This window comes from Synchiropus splendidus, chromosome 18 (assembly GCF_027744825.2).
Source record: "Synchiropus splendidus isolate RoL2022-P1 chromosome 18, RoL_Sspl_1.0, whole genome shotgun sequence".
Classification (NCBI taxonomy): domain Eukaryota; kingdom Metazoa; phylum Chordata; class Actinopteri; order Syngnathiformes; family Callionymidae; genus Synchiropus; species Synchiropus splendidus.
This window is the reverse complement of record NC_071351.1, coordinates 1,922,868-1,943,049: the sequence shown is the minus strand read 5'-3', so window position 1 is coordinate 1,943,049 and position 20,182 is coordinate 1,922,868. Positions and strand designations below refer to the sequence as shown.

Here is a 20,182-nt window from a genome sequence, read left to right as displayed (position 1 = left end):
CAACGGAGGAGAGAACGCGCTGACTTTCTAATTCCTTCTGCATGAAATGAGCTGTCAATGAAGTTTGAGTGAAGGGCCCGCACCTTCATGACAGGACAGCAGTGTCCAGTTTGAGCCATACGTTCATTGAAAATTCCTTGAAGAAGCATGTCAAAGAGAGCAGCTCTGAGAGTGAAAGCACACACCCTTACCGGCTCTACCGTGATTCCGTAATCCTGCTCTTCATTCACCAAAGAGGCACTCGGGGTTAAGGTAACAATGCCTCAGTAACGTCCATCGACCGCTCTCCCATCAATACCTGAAACTGCAGTCCTCGTCCTCGCACCGTTTCCACTGCAGCACTACTTGTCCTCCTGTACACAGACACTCGCTCTCGCACACACACACTCACTCATTCGAACAACCCCCACCTCCGTCTCTCAATCCCCTCCTCCTCCTCCACTCTTTCCATCTCCTTCACAGAGAGGACCCCCCCCTCCTCCGCCTTGCCTCACTTTCTCTCCATCCTCCATCTCTCTCCACTCCAGCGCTCGCTACTCTGATTTGTGATGCTGTTCACAAGGTGGCGTATGCAGCAATCTGCACCCCTGTCCGATGCACACGGGCGATTCAAAAGCATCCCTGAGCTCGACTGTTCCGACGGGACCCACGCCCTTGTTCAAACAGCGCCGCGGCTTTGGTGCTCACGGAGCAGGTGCAGGGGGATGAAAAAAGAGATCGCACACAGATAAAAAGAAGCCTGTCACTGGGTGTCTGCCTCTATTTATCAGCGGAGAGAGTTGGAAACAAAACCACACCCACTGTTTTCATCATATTCTTTTTGTCATCTACGAGCCAAGCTCAAACTATTCCGGAGGCACAGAGAAACAGCATCACTGTAAGTCAAGTTAAAACACCAGCGTGTTGGCAGGGACATACATTGACAACGCATAAATCAAAGCCATTAAGCAGCCTTCCAGGGGGCGCCAAACGTTTGTATTGGCCGTCGTGTCGAGGAACCCCTCATCACCTCCAATATGCCTCATGGGATCAAGATGTCAATAATGGTTCTGACAAACTGAGGCTGACTGTTGATAAAAGAATATGACCAACGCATTGCATTGGATTTTGTACTATAAACCAAGTATCCTCAACTCCGCATTCCCACTGGACTTGACGCGACTCAGACAAGGCACAATTCAGCTTATTTAGCATTTGAAATATGATTGATCGCAATGACATCAATGGGCCAGGAGGCGGCAGCAGCCCTCCGGACACTTCCGTCAAATCATCCAGATGCTCATCCAGAACCTGAGTTTCAGAATTTTGTATTCAAATCAGTGATACTGTAAACAGTGGAAGAGACTGATAAACAGTCACCTGACCTACTTGGCAGAAGTAATGAAAGCAGGCCAAACCTTCTGTCAATCCTGAGCAAGAGACAGACTTGCAGAGTGGAAACAACAAACCAAGTCACTTCAAAAAACAAGACATCCGAAGCCAATGTGCACAAACAAGCTGACTATCTAAAGAGACGCACACAAACTCAGGGGAACACCCTGCAGCAACTCTTTCCTGTTGATAAAGAACGCCACTCCACGGCTGCACAACAATTATTAATTTTCCCATCAGACTTGTGTCAGGCACTTGAGTGCAATTGATTGTCCTGATAGGCTTGTTTTTTTATCGCTCGATTGCAAAATGACTTGCCATCTTGCCAGCGTTGAGTGAAGAGAGGACAGGACTTTTGAAATGGTCGTCCAGCGGCAGACTCCGTAGCAGCGGCTCTGTGTGTGTGTGAAGGATTCTCTCTTAAGTGTCAGCTCTCAGAGTGATTGGTCGTCTCACAAAACCTGACTGTCGACAGCAGCAGCTGAGAAACAGCGTGGAACGGCCAATGAGCGGAGCACGATCGGAGATGGTGATTGATCGGCTGCTGAATAATTCATATGAAAATATACTGTTTACCTAACCGAGCTCCCATCAACCTCCGAGGTTATTTCTCACCATTTTAAGCTTCACTGACACAAGTAGAAACATAAGCCGAAATGTCACAAGAAAAAAAGAGACAACTCTGGCTTCGGCTGTGGAAAAACGTATTCAATGACACACTCGTCCGTTAAACAGCCGCAGACAGTCGTGTCACCGAGACTTATCGCGTGACCCCAGAGTCAATTATCCTGAAGACTGGATAGAAATTAGCGTGAGAACCTGAAATCAATAGGAGTCTTATCAGTTGGAATGGGACAGAAATAAAGGAGGGACGGGCCCCCTGTAAGTTTTAAATCATAATACAGGGGAGGAAGGAGTGTCATTTGTTCCCTGTCACTGGTGATACCGGCAATAATGAATTATGAAGCAAGCCAATACTTTCATGATCAAGAAAAATGGCACCAGAGTTGGCTTCCACCTGGGAGTACGAATGCTAGAAATGAACAGTGTTATTATGCATATTGTTGATTATTATGCAGGCAGTTGAGGGAGGCAGGGGGAGTCACGGAAAATCACCAGAATCCGGACCACAGTTTACTTCCAGCAGGGTTCCAGACGCTCAATCCTTCACCAGTAAATCAATGAACAAGAGTAACACACACTCAGTTCAAGACTTTCACTGGTTTCACTGGTTTACTTTGGTTCGGCACTCACTCGCCAAAATCTGGTCCAAGACTTGTGAACTCTGACTGGTTGACATGCAGGACTCCAGGCCATCGCGTCGAACAGTAAAGACACAGTCATCAGCTGATGACACGACAACACAGCTACACTATCGATCAGGTCTTAGGCTCTGGAAATGAGCGATGCAAACAGGATCAGACAGACAACTCAACACTGAGTGGTGTCCAGCTCCGCAGCTCAACATTAGCATGGAAAAGCTTTCATTAAAGGTGACGTTGGAGGAAACTCAGTATAGCTCACGTGGCACGCCGCTGAGCTTTAGACAAGGTTACACTTTCACATCCCGGCACAGAGGCAAAATCCAATGAGTCTCCTGCAGAATCCATCAAGTGCACTGGAATAAAATGGCAGCTCCATGCTTTCTAGCAGCATTGGGGAGTGACTGACATTTACATTTGGTCATGGATTGCTGGTTGAGCCCGTATCCTCTGCGTGCCATTGTTAGAACAAAGGTCTAAATCAGACGGAGAACGGGATATTGATCCGACTGACATTCAGTGCTCGCCGGGTGGAAGCAGATTTAGGATTCTCCCTCTTGAGGAGCACTCGCTGTTATGATGCCGCATTTGGGCGACATTTTAATCATCTAAAAATACTCTTCACGATATCATCGAATCCCACGGAAAAAAAAGAAACACAGTCAGACCTTTCTTTGAACTAAACAGGCCAGGTCTCCAGAGAAACTCTGTGCTACTTCAAATACATAATTAATAAGGCATACGTGTTGTGAAGACCAACGGCATGAGATCAGCTCACGGCGGTTGAGAGCCACTGAAACGTACCGCCGTTCACAGCTTGTCAGAATCACACCTGTGATTCTCTTTGCAACCACTGGCTTTTAAGAAGGTGTATGTTTCTGACTGAGGAGGAAAAACGCTGATTAATGCAGAAAGCAATAAACATATCAGCACATGCTACAAACCTCTATTTCCATACTAAGTGGAAGTCAGTGAAATACAGGGATGAAGGGTGAGATGAGAACCAAAACAGCCACTCCGCGCTGGTGTTTCCGCTGGTGTTTAACAGTAAAACACTGCTCTACTGCGTGCAATATAAGAGTAAACCATCGGGCCAGAAGTAGCAATCTGTGTTGCGTTAACTAACTCCACTGCAATTTAAACGGCCCATTTGGAAAAGATTTCCCCCGTTTGAAAACACTAACACCAGCGTCTATCGCTGGCTGCAGGCTCGATCAGGTGTCTCACTGACAGGCGGCCATTTTATTCAAGCTCTGACCTTGGATCCTTTGAAAAGCCGCAAACATAGCATGTCTGTTGGCAGGTGTTTCTGTGAAGAGGCATGAATCATCTGTCCAAAGAAGTTTGCCAGAGCCACAACGAGAGCATGAAATGACATTGACCAGTTGTGGAATGATCAATGCTACTAACAATGAGGCAGAATCATGGGCAGATGGCTCAACAAGCGGCGCCTCCAATGGTGGTTGGGTTTTATTAGCTTTCTGTAGCCCCACGGGCTGCAGAGCTTCAATCATTCATGGAAACGACTCGGATTCATCAGCTGAGTGCTGGACTGTGCACGACCCACAAAGAGCCGACTGTATTGTAAATCATGCCGCTTCATTGGGAGCTCCATCCTCACCACAGCCCTTTCCTTTCTGTCTCACACAAACGGAGCAACATCAGGGGAAACCCTGGCAAGATGATCCAACTGCACGGCGGACAACAGCTGAACTGAAGGGAGATGGATGGCGCGCCTGTGAAGGGCTGCAGCGGATGAAGGCATGTAAGAATGCGCAGTGATCCATCCACCCTGCAACAGGATGGCCACAGCTATGACACTGGACACTCCCGACGAAATGGAGGATCCCCACCACCTCCTCCTCCTCCTCCGCCTTTCTGCTTGAAAGCTTTAAGTTCACATACTGCACCGCACTGACACGCAGCCTTGACTCACCCGTTCCACACATTCATCTCTGCTGGCACAATACTTACAGCCAAGCCTTGAATCTTGATCAGGTGCTGGAGGTGTTCTCAGTGAAATTGCTGTCAGATTTCTGAAAAACAAAGACAATATGAGTCCAGAAACGCAGCCTTTGTGATAGATTTTCAGCTATTTTCCAACGTGAGAGTGCTCATAATCAACTCGTGCACTGTAGCAGCGCTTTCAGCAACGTTCATTAGATGGCAAATATCTTAAATAAATCAAGAGTTCACGGCTGGGAAACTATTTTTGGAATCCCAAATGCTCCTGTGGAGGCTTTCAGCTCAAATCACAATGCTGCGTGGATATGTTGTTGCCATATGGCTGCAGTCTTTCTTATGTTTGGTTCAATTCCTCTCAGTTCAAGTGAGCCTCACCACGCGCCGGCGTGAGTTCATTTCACAGCTGCCTTAGAAGAACTGTATTGATGAATAAAGCTGCACCAGGAATGAATTATCGCTGACAGCTATCTGTTACGCACAATTGCTCATAAGATATGGATTCATATATTTCCATTACCAGGTAACTCCCTCTTGGTTTTACCACTGTAGATCATCCATTTATAAATCTGGCTTCGCAACAAAATGCTTGAAATGCTTGAAAGCAGGGATTTCCATGTGCAGTTAATGGGGCCAAACATGAGTTTATAGAGTAAAAGACTGACAGTAATGGCTTTTTAACGATTCTTTTTTGCCATAAAAAGTGATTTCCATCATGACTAAAAACATGTTTCTTCCATTCATACCAAAGAACCCAGTCACCAACAAACAAACAAACAAAATATCACCTTAAAATAAAGGTCTGCTACTTTAACCAGCATTGAATTCACTGTGATCACACATGGATGGCAGCTGAACACTGTCATCCGTCGGCCAATGGTGCGTAAGAAATCATCAGGACAAACTAGCAACCTACCTACAGGCTGCAGAATCCCACCATATCACAAAACGCATCATGACTCAGAGGTGGTCTGTCGGCCTTTAATTTGACTTGTGGTGATGGACGGCAGAGAAAGACACAGACCAGAACATTACCTCCTCAAGCAGCATCCAAGTCACTCATCTAAAGCACCTGGTCCTTTGAAAAGACCAGGTAGGAACTGGTCTTCAGTCGGACTGTCCAAAGACAACTTCTGTCCACGCACTCCCAGCTCCTGGTGAGAGAAACTGTGGGCCCAGCTGCACAATCTATTTGTGGCCCAAATTCATTTTCCTACATTGATTGTCACAACGATCAATTTCATGAGTCAGTGGGCTTAATTGCTTTATTTTAATGGTATCATCAAAGACATCCACGGGGGAGATAACCCACTCGTGTTCCTGAGTGAGGAAGATTTTGAGGAAAAAGTCTCAGGACGGACACAAACACAGGCCGACCAAGTGACTCAGGTCCAAACTGAACCAAGCCATTGTTGGATCACAAGGTCGTTTCCCATCCGTTTTGTTCAAATGCCATTGGAAAACATGGAAATAATCCCAATTTTAGGAACTATGGTTACTCTGTCTTATCTATAGGGGGAAGATATGCACTCATAGACTCATACAACCTGTGGTTCGAGACCACAAAACCAGTCCTGACATGGTACAGATGTTTAAAAACAAGTTGAATTCCACCACCATTTACAGAGACACACACAAAGCACCTCTATTCCCTGCTGTGTGACGTGTTTATAGCGTTAGCAATATTGTATCCATTTAAAAGGCTACCTAAACAATGAGTATTTACTCAACACAGTATCTGGCAACTGTAGCTGATGTCCTTAAACTGAGCCTTGGACATGATTTAAGTGACTATTAGAACAGACTGGATGCTCTTCAGAAATGACAGCATTTCAGCGTTTACAAACAGGTGTGTCCTTGTACATAAAGCCTGTGACAGGGCTTACAGTACTTCCTATTCTAGTTTTGTATTTGCACTTGAGTCAACATCTTTCAGGCAAAGCGGTTTTCTTCCGTTTAAATTAAACCATTTAAACTCAAGAAAACATCTATCTTGAGATTTAAAGCAAGTCAGGCCAGTGACCTCTGATCCAAAAAGTGCAAACTGGACAGTCAGCGGTGTCAGAGCACCGTGTCAGCGATTTGTAGCAAGCTCACTGTGACCTGCAGGGATGTCAAGCTGCATTCAGGGGATACAGTTCACATCATTTTATCCATAAAAAAAGACAAATAGATCAAGGAAAGTTGGGGAAAAAACTGCTTGGACTATAGGATCTAATGATTTACAGATATAATAACGGACAAATAAATTCCCTTGACTTTTTCCCTGGGAAAAGTTGGACTGAGGGTTTGGACACGACCAGGAATTAAATGAGAAAATCTTCCTGTTACACATCCACCAACTGGAAAAGTGAGTCATTCTTAGCGACTAAAACCTCTTATTTGGCTCAGTTTTCATGGGAACAGGAGAAGTGGGGAAATAATGAAGGAAAAATAAAGAAAAATACATTTAAATGGAAATACATTCTTTCATTTCCATTTATTTTCCAGTGACAACACTCCTATTTTCACTTGTGTACCATTACAAATAATGCCCCAAAATAAAAGAGTGCAGCATCGGACTTCCAGTGGAGTTAAATGGAAAGCAAATTTCATTAAAAAAACAGTTTTAAAAAATCTCAGTATTTGTCGTACCAATTGAGGGGACCACACATGAAGACACCAGCTGCCCTATATTTCACAAATGAAACAACTGCAAACAAAAGCATTTTCATTTTTATAGATACTAAAACAAATTCCTCAGAGTTTTAAATGGCTTTGCAATATTGTGCACCAAATGCTCTTGCGCACACAATTCATGGCCTTATCAAGACCAAACAGTTGGTGGAGGCAATTCGCTCCAAACTCCAGAGCATCCCCTTCTTATAAAAGCTACTCCGACAGCACTTGCATAACCCCCAGGGTTCCCACGTTTCATTTTCCTCCGTCTCAGGTTCTCTCCGACTGTCTCCAGGACACGTGGCTCTGCAGGAGTGAAGCTCCGACTCAGACGGAGTAGGAGGATTCATTTAGGGCGGAGGGGGGACCTGCACTATCCAAGACTTTCAGGATCTCCTAACCTGGCCCCAGTCAAGTCTAGCGTGTCAACATGTATGAGCAGGCAGCTCTGCATGCAGGAGGGATCTGGCCCAAATTTAATCTCTCTATTGTGAGGAAGGAGGGCTGGAGAAAAAAAAAAAAAATAGGGCCGTGCCTGCTGAAATCCCACTGGCAGTGCTGCAATGCAGGGGTTTAATATGGAGGGAGGAAGCGCGCGTACACATTAAAGACGTGCCCTTCTAACGCCCACACATGCTCGCAAAGACACACACGCTCACAGGCACACCCTCGCTCACATTTTCACAGGTGAAACTCAGACTTCCAGCTTCCTCTGGAGTCCATTTCCTCAGCTTTGCCAGGCTGCAGCAAGACTTTAATGCGCTGCTCTGGGATTAGAAATGAAAACAAGTTTAAGCAGAAGAAAATGTTAAGATGTTTGGAGCTGACCCTTCAGAACATCTACCTCTTCCTGAAGCAAGCGCAATCAAACAAAATCATTCACAACAAAGGACATAATCCAATAGATCGTTGCAGTTTTGGGGGAATTTAAATTGGCTTTCCCAGCAGCGACTGTACTTCAGATGATGGCGAGTGTGATGATGGGTCGCAGCCAGCACGACAGAGTGCTAAACAGTGAATGGCCCTATTGACAGACATAGCTAGGTTAGAGACAAGAGCGCAGGTGTACTCTCACCCATGTGAGGAATGTTACCAAAAGTATTTAAGGTTTGTAATAACAATCACGGTGCGAAGAGCAGTCTTCCAGGACAGCTTACTGGAGAATGACCCTGCTGGACCCGGTGGGTCCACAGAAGGTTTAACTGTAATCCACCAAAGAGCCTCCTGTCATTAGCTTGACCCCTGAGTACCGTAACCGTCGAATGAGATCCCACATCATTGCTCCCAGACTGGCTCCTGTTTTGAGAGCACTCATCCTCGGGGCCCCTTCGATGACTCAGCAGTTACAAACTCAGTAACATATGACTACTGCGCACTTTAAAAAGGTTCATCCTTCTATCCCTCCATTTTGGCCTTGTTCTACACCAATAATCAATGAGTGTAACCAAGATTTGCTTTGGTTTTGACTCAGTAAATTTGCCTCACATTGACTGGGCGGTGTCCAGAGTTGGGCGACTGCATCACTGATGAATTTCAGTTGGCTTCGTCTAGTCGATTGTCCCGCGGGCAGCTGGGGACCGGGACAATTCATTAGCCACAGGAGGTGAGATTTAGTCACTGGCATCTTTTACAGCATCTGAATTTCAGGACAACAAGGAGCAACCAGCGAGCATCTTTACGTTAGGTAACAACGCGGATGCTCTCCTCTCTTAGTTTAAAGGTTAATGGGAATAATTAGGTTCTGGAAAAGGACAAAAGTGAAAAGAGAACACTAACAAAGCCTCCAGTCTTCTCTGACTCTGATTTCTCAGAGCAATGTGGTGGAAGGAAAACAACAAACTCCCCAGGGAACCGGCAAACTGTGATAAATGTCAAACTGATTTCAGTAATATTGTCTGCAAGCCACTGTTTCTTTTCCCGACAGAGCCGACCTCTTAACATAATAAGAAGCCATGTTACCTTACTTCTGATACAATACAAGCAGAAGTGAAGAAGCACTGTCTGGATCAGAACACAACATTTTTTTAACTTGTTTTTAACAGCATTTTCTTTCAGTTTTCGCTTACGTTAAAGAATATTCTCCTTAATTCCTTGAATAATTCTGTATTACCTTGAGATTATTTGTAAATCAAACGGGGGATTATTTAAATGAATTCCACTTTCTTCTCAGAAAACTGCTGAATTTGCCAGCAACAATTACTCATTCACATTTAGGCTTTTAGCTAGAGGGCGTCTAAACTGCAAAACATGGAAACCCTACAGCACACTAAACCAGACGCCCTGTTTCCTCAGCAGGACGCCCTGAATGTATTATCAGTGCCTGTATCACGCCCAACTCGTACTGTCATCTCACTGGTTTACATTAAGTTGTGTTTCCGCCCAGTAATTTCGCCAAATATGATCCAAATTCGCACTTTCTCGAACCTTTCGCAACCGTATTTTGGCCCTCGTGATCGCCATATTTGTTTACCGCCGTCATCTTGCGGTGATCCACATCTCACGAGGCGCGACACTCGCGGCATGGAAGCGTGCTGCTATTGATGGGATGTCTGACGCCGACAGGGAACTCGATCAAGATTCGAGTCGTTCTATTGATTGAGTCAAGCGACAAGCCTTTATATATGTATACTACAACTGCATGCTAAGCTTGCATCAATACATGAAAAAAGATGTAGACACAAGGCTGTGCACACGATGGCCTGCAGTCAGGGAAAGAATTATTATAAAAATGTTTTTGTTATTACTATTATTTTAATAAATCAGGGTCCGCCCAGGGTACCCTTGCATCAAGTGTTACGGCGGCAACAGTTACTGAGTTGATGTCTGTTAACGCTTATTTGACTCAGATGCTTGTTTATTTGTTGTTTATCAAGTTGTTCTTTTTGTCGTTTTTTACAAAGCAAGTTGTTAGTTGTCAGCTGTTGACATGGTGTGTCGGGAGTGGGTGGGGTTCGGGGCGGGGTTTTGGACGCCTGTTCACATCTCTCATCTAGATTCATCTCCTCGGCACATCATTTATGAGTGATGCTACCTTCTCTTTACAAGGACCAGCATCATCTTTCAGCAGAGCTCTCCTGTGCTCAAAAATCCTAACAGTGTGACAGACAATGACTGACCCGAGAATACCGCCATATTTAAGTTCTGTCATCTGTAAAGTAGACAGGCTCTTTTTCAATTATGCTCTCATTTAATCCTAAATTAGGAAGTGACCCGTCAAACATACTTGCAGAGGGAAGAGGAGATAAAGGCAGCAGTGGACTTCACTGCGGCTGACTGGAAAATGTGGACGGCTTATTCAACGTACACAACGCTTTTGCAACTGCTGACTTGACTTCTCAGTGCTATGTTTATGTGGAGTTGCTTGTACCGTTTAAACAACTTCATTCTCTCTCAAGATCTATGTTGCTAATGATGTGGTGGCATCAGGACTGCAGACCCTCTGTGTATAATACACTTCAGTTGGTTCTCCACCTAATTTAAACCCTTCAGACCCAAACTTAGTCATAACAATGATGTTATTAATAACATTGCCACTCGTACTAAAATATGTCCACTTCACATGCCACATGAAGATGGGAACATTACACTGCACATTTTATGTTGACTGGATTCACTCTCAAGATGTGGACAGAATTTTCTATACAGCTCAGGAGTTTGTACAAATATAATGTGTGAATTTCGTTCCTTCAGTCTTCTTCTCACTGTCATGGCTGTTATTGCAGTACAATTACACTACTACAAGAAGGTGCTGGTAGTGTCCCCCGTGGCTATAGTAGATGGTTCATTTTGTGGTGGCATTTTTAGTGTCAAATGTGGTGTTTAACTTTGATATAATTCCTCACAGTGCCAGGCAGAACTTCCTTTATCCAGGCAGTGAAATAACTTCCTTCCACCATCATCGCCAAACCAATGTTCTGCAAATGGCAGAAACAACCTCTCATCTGACCTTTGAAAAACATGAGTTCCTCCTCGAGCATGCAAGTCTGGACTCCTGGTCAGATCATCACTGCTGAATCCCAAATCCTCCCTCTTCCATCTCATCTGAAGTTACCTTCTAACCTTTCAATCCATAGTCCTCCTCTCGTTTCTCGCTCTCATTCCCTTCATCTGTCTCTCTCCCTGCCCTCCTACATGCCCCTCACAGTCCCAAGTTATTCAAGATTTAACACAGAGCAGCATGTGACACCTTCATCTCTACTCATTTGTGTTGCAATATTATTAAAATCATGGCGCAGACGCCGTTTAGAAAACCCCACAATATAGGTTATGTTTTTCAGCAGACAGTTCATCACCATCGGGGCTGGTGTTGCCTTGTAATCTGAAGGAAGCCTCAACAATCAATGGAAGGAGGGAAAGAGAGGACAAGAGCAATCGATGTCTGTTACAAACACTATGGTAATTACACACTTATCAGTTTGGAGCAGCTGACGGCTGTAAACTTTGCCGAGCTCGAGTTGCTACTCCTCTCTTCTGAATGTGGGCTGCTTCAGGCAGACGCCACGTTGGCACCCAAGAGTTTCTGACATACCTGGGGCTCTAATCGGCAGCCTCTTTCAAGTACGGCCCGAGGCGGAAGAAAACATTTAGGGGTCGTGATCAATATCCTCGTTTCAAAGTCTTTTGCACGACAAGGTGCAGCATTTCACTCAGGAGCAGTGCTTAGCACCAGGCGCTCTTTACAGATCATTATCGGAGGAGTCAACTGACAGAAGAAAAAAAATCCATAAACTGATGGGTGACCTCTTAAAGAGCGCCGCGGCTGAATGTTAACAGACACTTGTGTATCTGCATCCATAATCTCAGACAGATGTTGTTGTTGTTTGATTAAAAAGAAAATAAATGAATGTAAATTTGCTTCGATATCACCAGAATGACTCAGAAAAACAAAGTGAATACGAGAGGAAATTGGCTATCACTCTCAAACAATCGAACACTAATAGTTGAACAATAGTTTCATAGAATTTTTGGATGTGGTATTTTGTAGGATCCATTAAGATGTCAGAACCTGATTTCAAGCTGAATTCAAACCGGCCTCCGTGCAGAGAGGGGGCAGCACTAACCACAGCACCACTGTGCTGCTTTATTGTCATCATTAGTGAGACAGCACTACATACACACACACACGAAGAAAAGGAAATAAATCCAGCACACAGGAACTGACTGAGGGGTCCTTCATGACAAACAGTCTCATACAGAGGCTGCTATTTTATCTCCACAAAGGAAGCATGATACTGTGGAAAATAATGTCTGCATCCAGCGTCTCATTTGGACTTAAAGAAACAGTGGACTCTGCAGTCACTGTGTAAGAACATCTGCTTGAGAAAACCATACATCATCTTTGTTTCTTTTTCATGGTAAATATTGAAATCCATTTACAGAGGAAGAGTCTTTCACATGCCTGTGCCACGTGACCATTTCTGTATCCACACCAGGCAGAGGAGAGGAGAAGTATCTTGAGATGTTTGAGGAATATAAAAAGTCCCTCATTAAATATTAAACACCCACATGATGGGATGTGAGGATAATTTTCTCTTCCGGCTTAAGGTCTTACTCCCGCACTGGTGTTCATGGCTTAGCCTTTCCCCCCTTGTCTGTCTTCAGGCTTCAATAATACATGGTCCTGGTTCTTCAGGCCAAAGACCATCGACTTTGATAGGGGGCCGGCTTCCTACAAAGCAATGGATTTGGGACGATATCTTTTAAAGGAAATTCATCATGAAGTGTGAGTGACTCCAGTCAAGCTGACTGCAAGGAACCCGTTGTCTCAAATGACATTTGCCAGTTATTGTTCAATAAAAATACATTTTAACCTTTTGGATACATACTAAACTATCTTTGTGTGATCACTCTGATTTGATTCTTTTTTAATATTAAGTCACACGTATTCCAGGTTTTTGTGAGGTTTACAGGTCTAGCAATTGCATTTTCATCAAACACTGAGTTGGAGAGAACTGCAGTGCCAGGTCATGGTCGCTCAAGGTTCATTGATCTGCTCGCTCAGCAACAGCTGGACTGTGTGATCCGATCTCGGATATGAGCCATAAATGCTCAAAATAACTGGAACTGTCCACACGAGTCTGGATGGCATCACACAACCAAAGTTTGTGTTTGTTTTTTTTCAGAGGCAGACGTTCTCTCAGGCTGCTGAGCTTCAGAGCAGCTAGCGGTGATGGAAAACAGCCTGACGAATCAAGACTTCTTTTACAGCGAAGGCCCGTTAGAGCAGCTCGTCCATTCACACCACAGTTCACTGTGATCTTTCACAATTTTCCATCCGGCGATTCACCTCTTTCAACTGGAGTGGGTTTCTAACTGCTTCAGATGGGCCACAAAGCTTTAGCACGGACCTTATGGTTCTGATGAAAAAAGATGAGATTCATTTTGCAGGATTTTATCATGTCGTTTAAGACCACCTGATCAATTGACAATAGGGACTATTGGGACCTATTATTATGATTGTTATTATGATTATGATTATTAGTTAACAATATGCTCAGTTTTGCTTCATGTTTTTTTTAATCCCCACATGGACTACCAAGTTGGAAAGAGTACATTTTAAAGCAACAGTATCATGACTCCTGGTTATTTTAAATCTGTATTCTTCAATAAAAATTATCCAATACTTCAACAAGCAAGCTGCAATATGATGTCTGGATTTATTGTTACAAGTCACAAGTTTAACACAGACACAAATGTATATTCACTGACACGGCTTTAGCAAGAAACAAAAATGAGAGCAGTCACCTTTATAGTAAATCTCTGCTTATCTACCACCACCAACTGAAAATAGGTCCCTCATTGAAGTTAGAAAAACAACTATGAAGGCAAGCTCTTGGGCTCGGGGGTTTAATTTCTTCCCTTGGTAGCTGCTTTCTGTCTGACGAGCACATTTCCGCTTCGCAGAAACACACTGTTCAGAACATGGAGAAACAGTTAAGCTTCAATTAAAGTCCAACTTTCCAATTTGTATTAGCTTTTAACTTGGCAATATGAGAATGGTGACTCTGCAAAATGAAGGGAGCGTTTGTGAAGTTTTTTTCCTTGGTATATTTTCAGCAGAATGCAGCCGACCAGATAAGGAAGGGAGCGTCGTCGCTCCACAGTTAGCTGGGCATTTCTCGCTGGCACTGGCAAGCCCACCTCAAGTGAAATCAAATTCGCATTTTTCAGAACTGCACGGCTTGTTGAATAAATAAATGCAAGATCTAACTTCACAGCTCCAATTTTAAAACACATGTAAAGAAAGCTGAGTGCTTCTTAAATAAAACCCTTCTGGGTGTAAACATTAGCATCGCAGCATGGAAATGAGCAAAGGAACCACAACACCATTCAAGCTTCACGCTTCTGTGCTATAACTAATACCACAAGCTCGTGCTTTATCATGATTTATTATTGACTAGATTATGCTTAAATACACCCCAAAACTTCAGATAAAGACATGGGGTTAGCTTGAGGGCACTATAGGTTGTGTCTACAGCGCCTCTTTTTTATAGTCTCACCACATTTTCTCATAAATACACACCTCTTCTCAACACTTGAAGGCCCTTCAGTGATGCAGTCACAATGTGGGAAGGCTCGAAGAGGCACTATCTTGAGATCCTGTCCATGAAGACCAAACCGCTGATCACATAACCTCACTCCATATTTATTTCAAAGAATAGAAACAGGCACTCAACAAGGTCGGATCAAAGCATGAAGATATGTTGACCAAAAATAAACACAAAGACCCACCAAGATGGGTCGCCACACATTCAAAATGAAGTTGATCTAAGTTCAATTGGCCGCCCGTTTGCTGACATCATCTTCCTCTAAGCTACATATAGAACAGCAACTAAATGTAGGATTAATTTGGCATTAATCGCGTGTTAACTCTGAGCGATTAATTGAGATCAATATTTGAATGTATAGATTTGAAGCCCTCATTAATAGTCATGCTGGCAACATAAAATGCAATGAGCATTAGACAGACTTTAAAAAAAAGACAGGCAACCAAACTTCACTAACACTGGAGAAAAAAGAAAAACATGAACATTGGACCTCCACTTAAAGGATGTGCAGGCACAAAATATGTGCAAAACTGGAGTGGAAAAAGGTAAAGAGAACATTACGGATGTGGTCTCAAGTTCTGAGAACAAGACGGCGACGGCATCGACATTGCCGTAAAACAAACTCTAGACTGTACATGTGAGCCACTCGTAAGAGTCACAACCCTCCACAAAGAGGGTCACAAACAAAACTCCAGTAATTACTGAGCAGTATCACCTTAATTCTCAAAAACATGAACAAAGACTGTACATTCTTAGAAAAAAATAACCTCCAGAATGACAAAGCGCTCGGGTTCAGGAGCGGAAGATCGAGTGCGATGGCATTGACAGATGACATCACGGCAGCAGTCGAACCAAAAAATAGAAGCGATTGTAACATTTCTGGATTTCAAAAACACGTCGACCATGGGTTATGGGATCAGAGGCCTAGCACAAGGCTGGATAGCAGAAGAATATCAGCTCAAGAACCAGACAGATAGAACGCGGCGCACCTCAAGGCTCAGTCCTGGGACCCAAATTGTTCATACTAGATATTACTAACTGCAAGGTATCAGCGGAATCATGGAGAACACAGAAGACGGAGACATTCTTCTGTGAGATCTGAGAATGTTTGCAACAATCTTTGAATGTCAAATAAGCAGATTCTGGCTCGGCAACACAAAGAGAAGCAACCCTAGCCCTGGGGGTATTGATGAAGAAAACAGAAGGCCTCTGCTTGTTTCCCCGAGGTAAAGCGAAAAGACGAGACACAAAATATACACATTAACATGACAAATCAAGTGCATTTTAACATGAACAGATGATGAAGAGAACTCTCAGCCTCTCCCTGGTGGGATGAGGAAACAGCCGTTTCAATTTCAAAAAGTATGACATAGGAATGCTGTGTGCAAACTCAAGTGTTTTGACCTTCACGGGTCGATTGCATAAGCTTCTATAATATGATATCCAAAAAGAGTAGCTGGAAATACTTCTCATAATCAGACCCATCATGTCAAATCTGGCAACATTGTCCAAAACAAGCACGATGGCAACAAGAAATGACAAACCCTGAGAGGCAGAAACCGGCATCATGGCAGGTGGAACTCATGAACCGGCTGGACAGCACACGTACGGCAGAAAGAGACAAGATAAAAAGGTCATGTTCTTGCAGTCTTTACAAGACTCTATTCAGTGGTTTTCAGCTTCAGAATACTTCAAACATTCATGGCACTTTCAATGAAGAGAGGCAGAGAAAGCGACAGCACCACTTCCTATTTAAAAGCTCTTTAGCATGTTAGCAACTCTGCGGAAAAGATGACTAAATATAAGCCGGTGCCGCAGCTTCCCAATGATTCCACCCCAGAAGTGTCATACAGGAAGGTGTTTCGGTACAAATTGGATGATTAGCAAAGCTGCAGCGCCAGCACTGAGGCACTTGGCTGACGGAGCACAGATCAGTGGAGAGTGATTGGCTTTGTGGGCTGAGGAAGCAGATGGGACGGAGACACAGAGCTGGAGCGGAAACAACTGTGGTTTTTCATCAAAATATCAATTCCATTCCTGTCCGGACTCAGCCTGCCCCCCCTCTCGAATCGTCGCAAAGGCAAATTCATGGAGCTCGCACCATTTTAGCGCGGCTGCAACGGCGTATTCATCACGAGAACTTCTCTCCGCCTATAGCTCCGCCCCCTGCACATTAATTATGCAGCTCAATGCAGCACTCTGCAGCTCCCACACGCTACGATTCCCCACCAAGCCCTCCCTCTCTGACACACATAGAGGAAGACCGTCGAGTGTTTCCTCTTCTTTCCATTCATGACCAAATTCTGAACTTCCTTTCCACCCTGTAGTAGCAGATCCTGCCACATCATCTTTGAGCAAATGCTGATTCTCGCATCACACGTTCAGCTTCACAGCTTGTTGCAGGTTAATCGACTTGACTGCTTGTCACGCACATCACTCTCTATATTCTGAATCAGCAACATCAGCAAATAAAAGGGGGGGAACCAGAGAAGGTCTGACAAAAGCTGCTCTTCCACATCACCCCGGAGGGAGGCAGCGGGACGGAAACACAGCAACTGATTACAGGAGTGGAGGGCTTTTTTTCATTCACAATGATATTACATTTGACGGTGGGGTTATGAATAAATATTTTTCTGAGCACTTTTCTGTGACAACACAAACACTCTTTCTGAAACCCAATAGGACTGAAATGTCACCAGCTATTTACAGAACCCGACTGTTTGCCTTTGAATTTTCCATTTGAATACATTTAAAAAGTGTGTGTGTTTGCGAAGAAGCTGCCGCTGAAATGAAAGCAAACAGTGAGGCAGATGTTCCTCGTGAGGGATTCACGACTGGAGGTGAGACAACTTGGCTGGTATTGGCTCAAGTAGAGCAGTGTGCGCTTACATAATCCAGAGTGAATCGACGACTCCCAATCACGTCGGGTAATAATCTAGATTTTTTTTTTTTTGAAGAGCGGCACGCCATCACAGGACACACACCAGCCGGACAAAGCTGCTTTGTAAAGACGCTTTTCTTCAGAAGGCAGCCCCCTTTTGCTCTGCAGCTCTGCAGCTGCAGGGGTCTTTTCGGTGCATGGAACCGGATGGTGAGCAGAAAACACAGCGGGGGCTGGGCACTGCAATGTACTGCAGTGCTCGTAGCTCTGCACACCCACTCGCTTTCATTCTAGATTTGCCTTTGATGAGCTCTGAATCTTTCTTCCTCATCACTTCTCATATACTGTACTTCTTTCATTACACTCTTCTCGAGTAGCTTCAAACTGCAATAGTTTCCTCCATTGTTTAAAGCACACCTTTAAATATCCATCATCTCTTCTCAAGCTTGACCCTTCCTCAGTGTGACCGGGAATTTTCCCCTTAACTTTTACAGGCAGAGACACTTTTTCGGGGAGATTGTTCTTCACTCCATGAGTCACACTGACAGCCGCCGCTGCTCCGCTATGCTGCCTACACCATCATTAACACGGCACGCTGAATAGCCTCGTCGCGCAGCGTGGAAGAGGATGTCAAACTGATAGCAACAGTATAACAAGCCAAACAAAAGCCTCCTCCTCGAAAAGTTCACCACACTGACAAGTTTTGTTAAATCGCTTTCCGACGGCAGGGATCAGAAAAAAAACACTCGTCCAGGTGAAGTCTGATGTTTCGTACATCTACTGTCAACGGCGCTCTGAAGTAGTCCCATTTCCCATTCGGAAAACTAAGGCTACTAATGATCTTTATCGCAATGAGTTCCTCACTCTTTCCTGCTGAGACACTTTCCCTGTCCTCCTCAACCATGACACAAAAACAGAGCAGCACAGCAGGAACCTGAAGTGGCACTCATTACACGTTGGAAATCTTTGACTGTTCAATCCTGCAGCTGTGTTTCATAACCTACTTAAGGCAGTGAGCCTGAAGCCTCTGTTGCACCATAGTGGTGCGGCCCCTTTCTATCGTCATTGACGGATGAGTACAAAAAAAGCATGATGAATAGCTATAGCTCCGGAGTGATTCTGGCACGTGTGTGCTCTGTCCATGGTGCTGAAATTCTTCATCACTCAGCCTTGAATTATTCATGTGTGATCTAAAACTGGCACTCGCTTCTCCACACAACCTTTGCATTTCCATCACAGAACACAGTGTACTCTCCAGAATTTAAAAAAAAAAATGTTGCTCTTTTATCCCAAAATCTTAGCTCCAGTCTAGCAGCACCAAGGCTTTTCGATCATTTCACCATAGAAAACACACAGTGCCCACTGGTGGACAGTAGTACAGTTTCATTCAACAGTGAAGGTCAGGCCACAGAGTGTGTCAGGTTATCGATAAACCTCATGTGTACATAGAAACTAGCTTTGTTGACCATTAAATAACTGCTGTGCTTCACCACGCTGTTGTCTCGAAGACACAAGCACATGATGTAATGATGTGTAAGAACTTTTCAGGCTGAAAAACAAAAAACAACAAGCAAGCTAAACCCCCATCAAACATTAGCAGTAACCCAAACATTAATGAGCAGTCCAAAACTTTGTGGACTGGATGGATCAAAAACAGGAGTGGGCTTTTTTTTTTTTTTTTTTTTGTACAGCTGGTTTCTGGTCACGTAATGAGGCAGCTCTGTGTAATGGGATACTGCAGCACTAGAGAACCGTGTGCACAGAAACTTGCCTAGAAGCATCAGGGAGTCCCGCACCATCCTTCCCCCCCTCCCTCCTTCCTTCCTTCCTGCTCTCTCCCTCCCATCTTCCAGGACTCCCATCGCATGTGTCTGGATAAGTCTACATCTACACGAAATCTGATTTCAAAGATGGAAAAAAACAACTTTCTTCCTACCTTCAGTGCAGGTGGCTCTCCAGCGGACGCCGAGCTCCTCTCCTCCACGGGCAGCACGATACTTTGAGAGAGAGAAAAAGAATCAATCCCCTCTTACTTTCTCTTCTTGCCAGTTTCAGAGTCTGACACACCTTCACTCTGTCCTGCTGAAACTCCTCGCGCACTGATACCCATTCAAAGACCCAGCAGCGGAACACTCAAATTGATAATCGGTTGAAGGGATGGATAAAACTACACACACTCACACTGCAGTTTTTTTTTTTCTGCTTCTTGCCCACTCACTCGCTCTCAGCCTGCACTGGCTTCTGATTGGCTCAGCGACTCTTCAATAACATAAGCTCTCTTCTTTAATTGGAAGGTGGCCAGTTATGTGCTGCACCAGAGCCTCTCCCGCCCATCTCATCTCTTTCCTCCTTTTTTTTCCCCACGACGGTGTGCCTGTCGTGAGGAATGCTGAGCTCTGCAGATTCATGGCAGAAGGAGGTAGTGGCAATAGGTGGAAGGCGGAAAGACGGGGAGTGAAAATAGGGTATAAATAGCCACTCAGTGGGAGGAAACATCGCAC

At 44.4% G+C, this 20,182-nt stretch overlaps 1 protein-coding gene across 3 annotated transcripts in view; it reads right to left on the bottom strand.

Annotated features, from left to right (window-relative positions):
- LOC128749235 (synaptotagmin-2-like) overlaps positions 1–19,836 on the bottom strand; it is a 38,913-nt gene extending 19,077 nt beyond the window's left edge. The window contains exons 1-2 of one of the 3 annotated variants that reach the window (XM_053848621.1): positions 19,749–19,836; positions 19,618–19,678 (exon numbers count right to left, since the gene is read on the bottom strand). The gene's annotated coding sequence lies outside the window, so the exon portion shown is untranslated. Of the gene's footprint in view, positions 1–191; positions 418–19,617; positions 19,679–19,748 lie in introns of those variants that run through there. The other 2 variants (XM_053848623.1, XM_053848622.1) reach the window with 2 other exon arrangements.
- Positions 19,837–20,182: the final 346 nt, after the last annotated feature.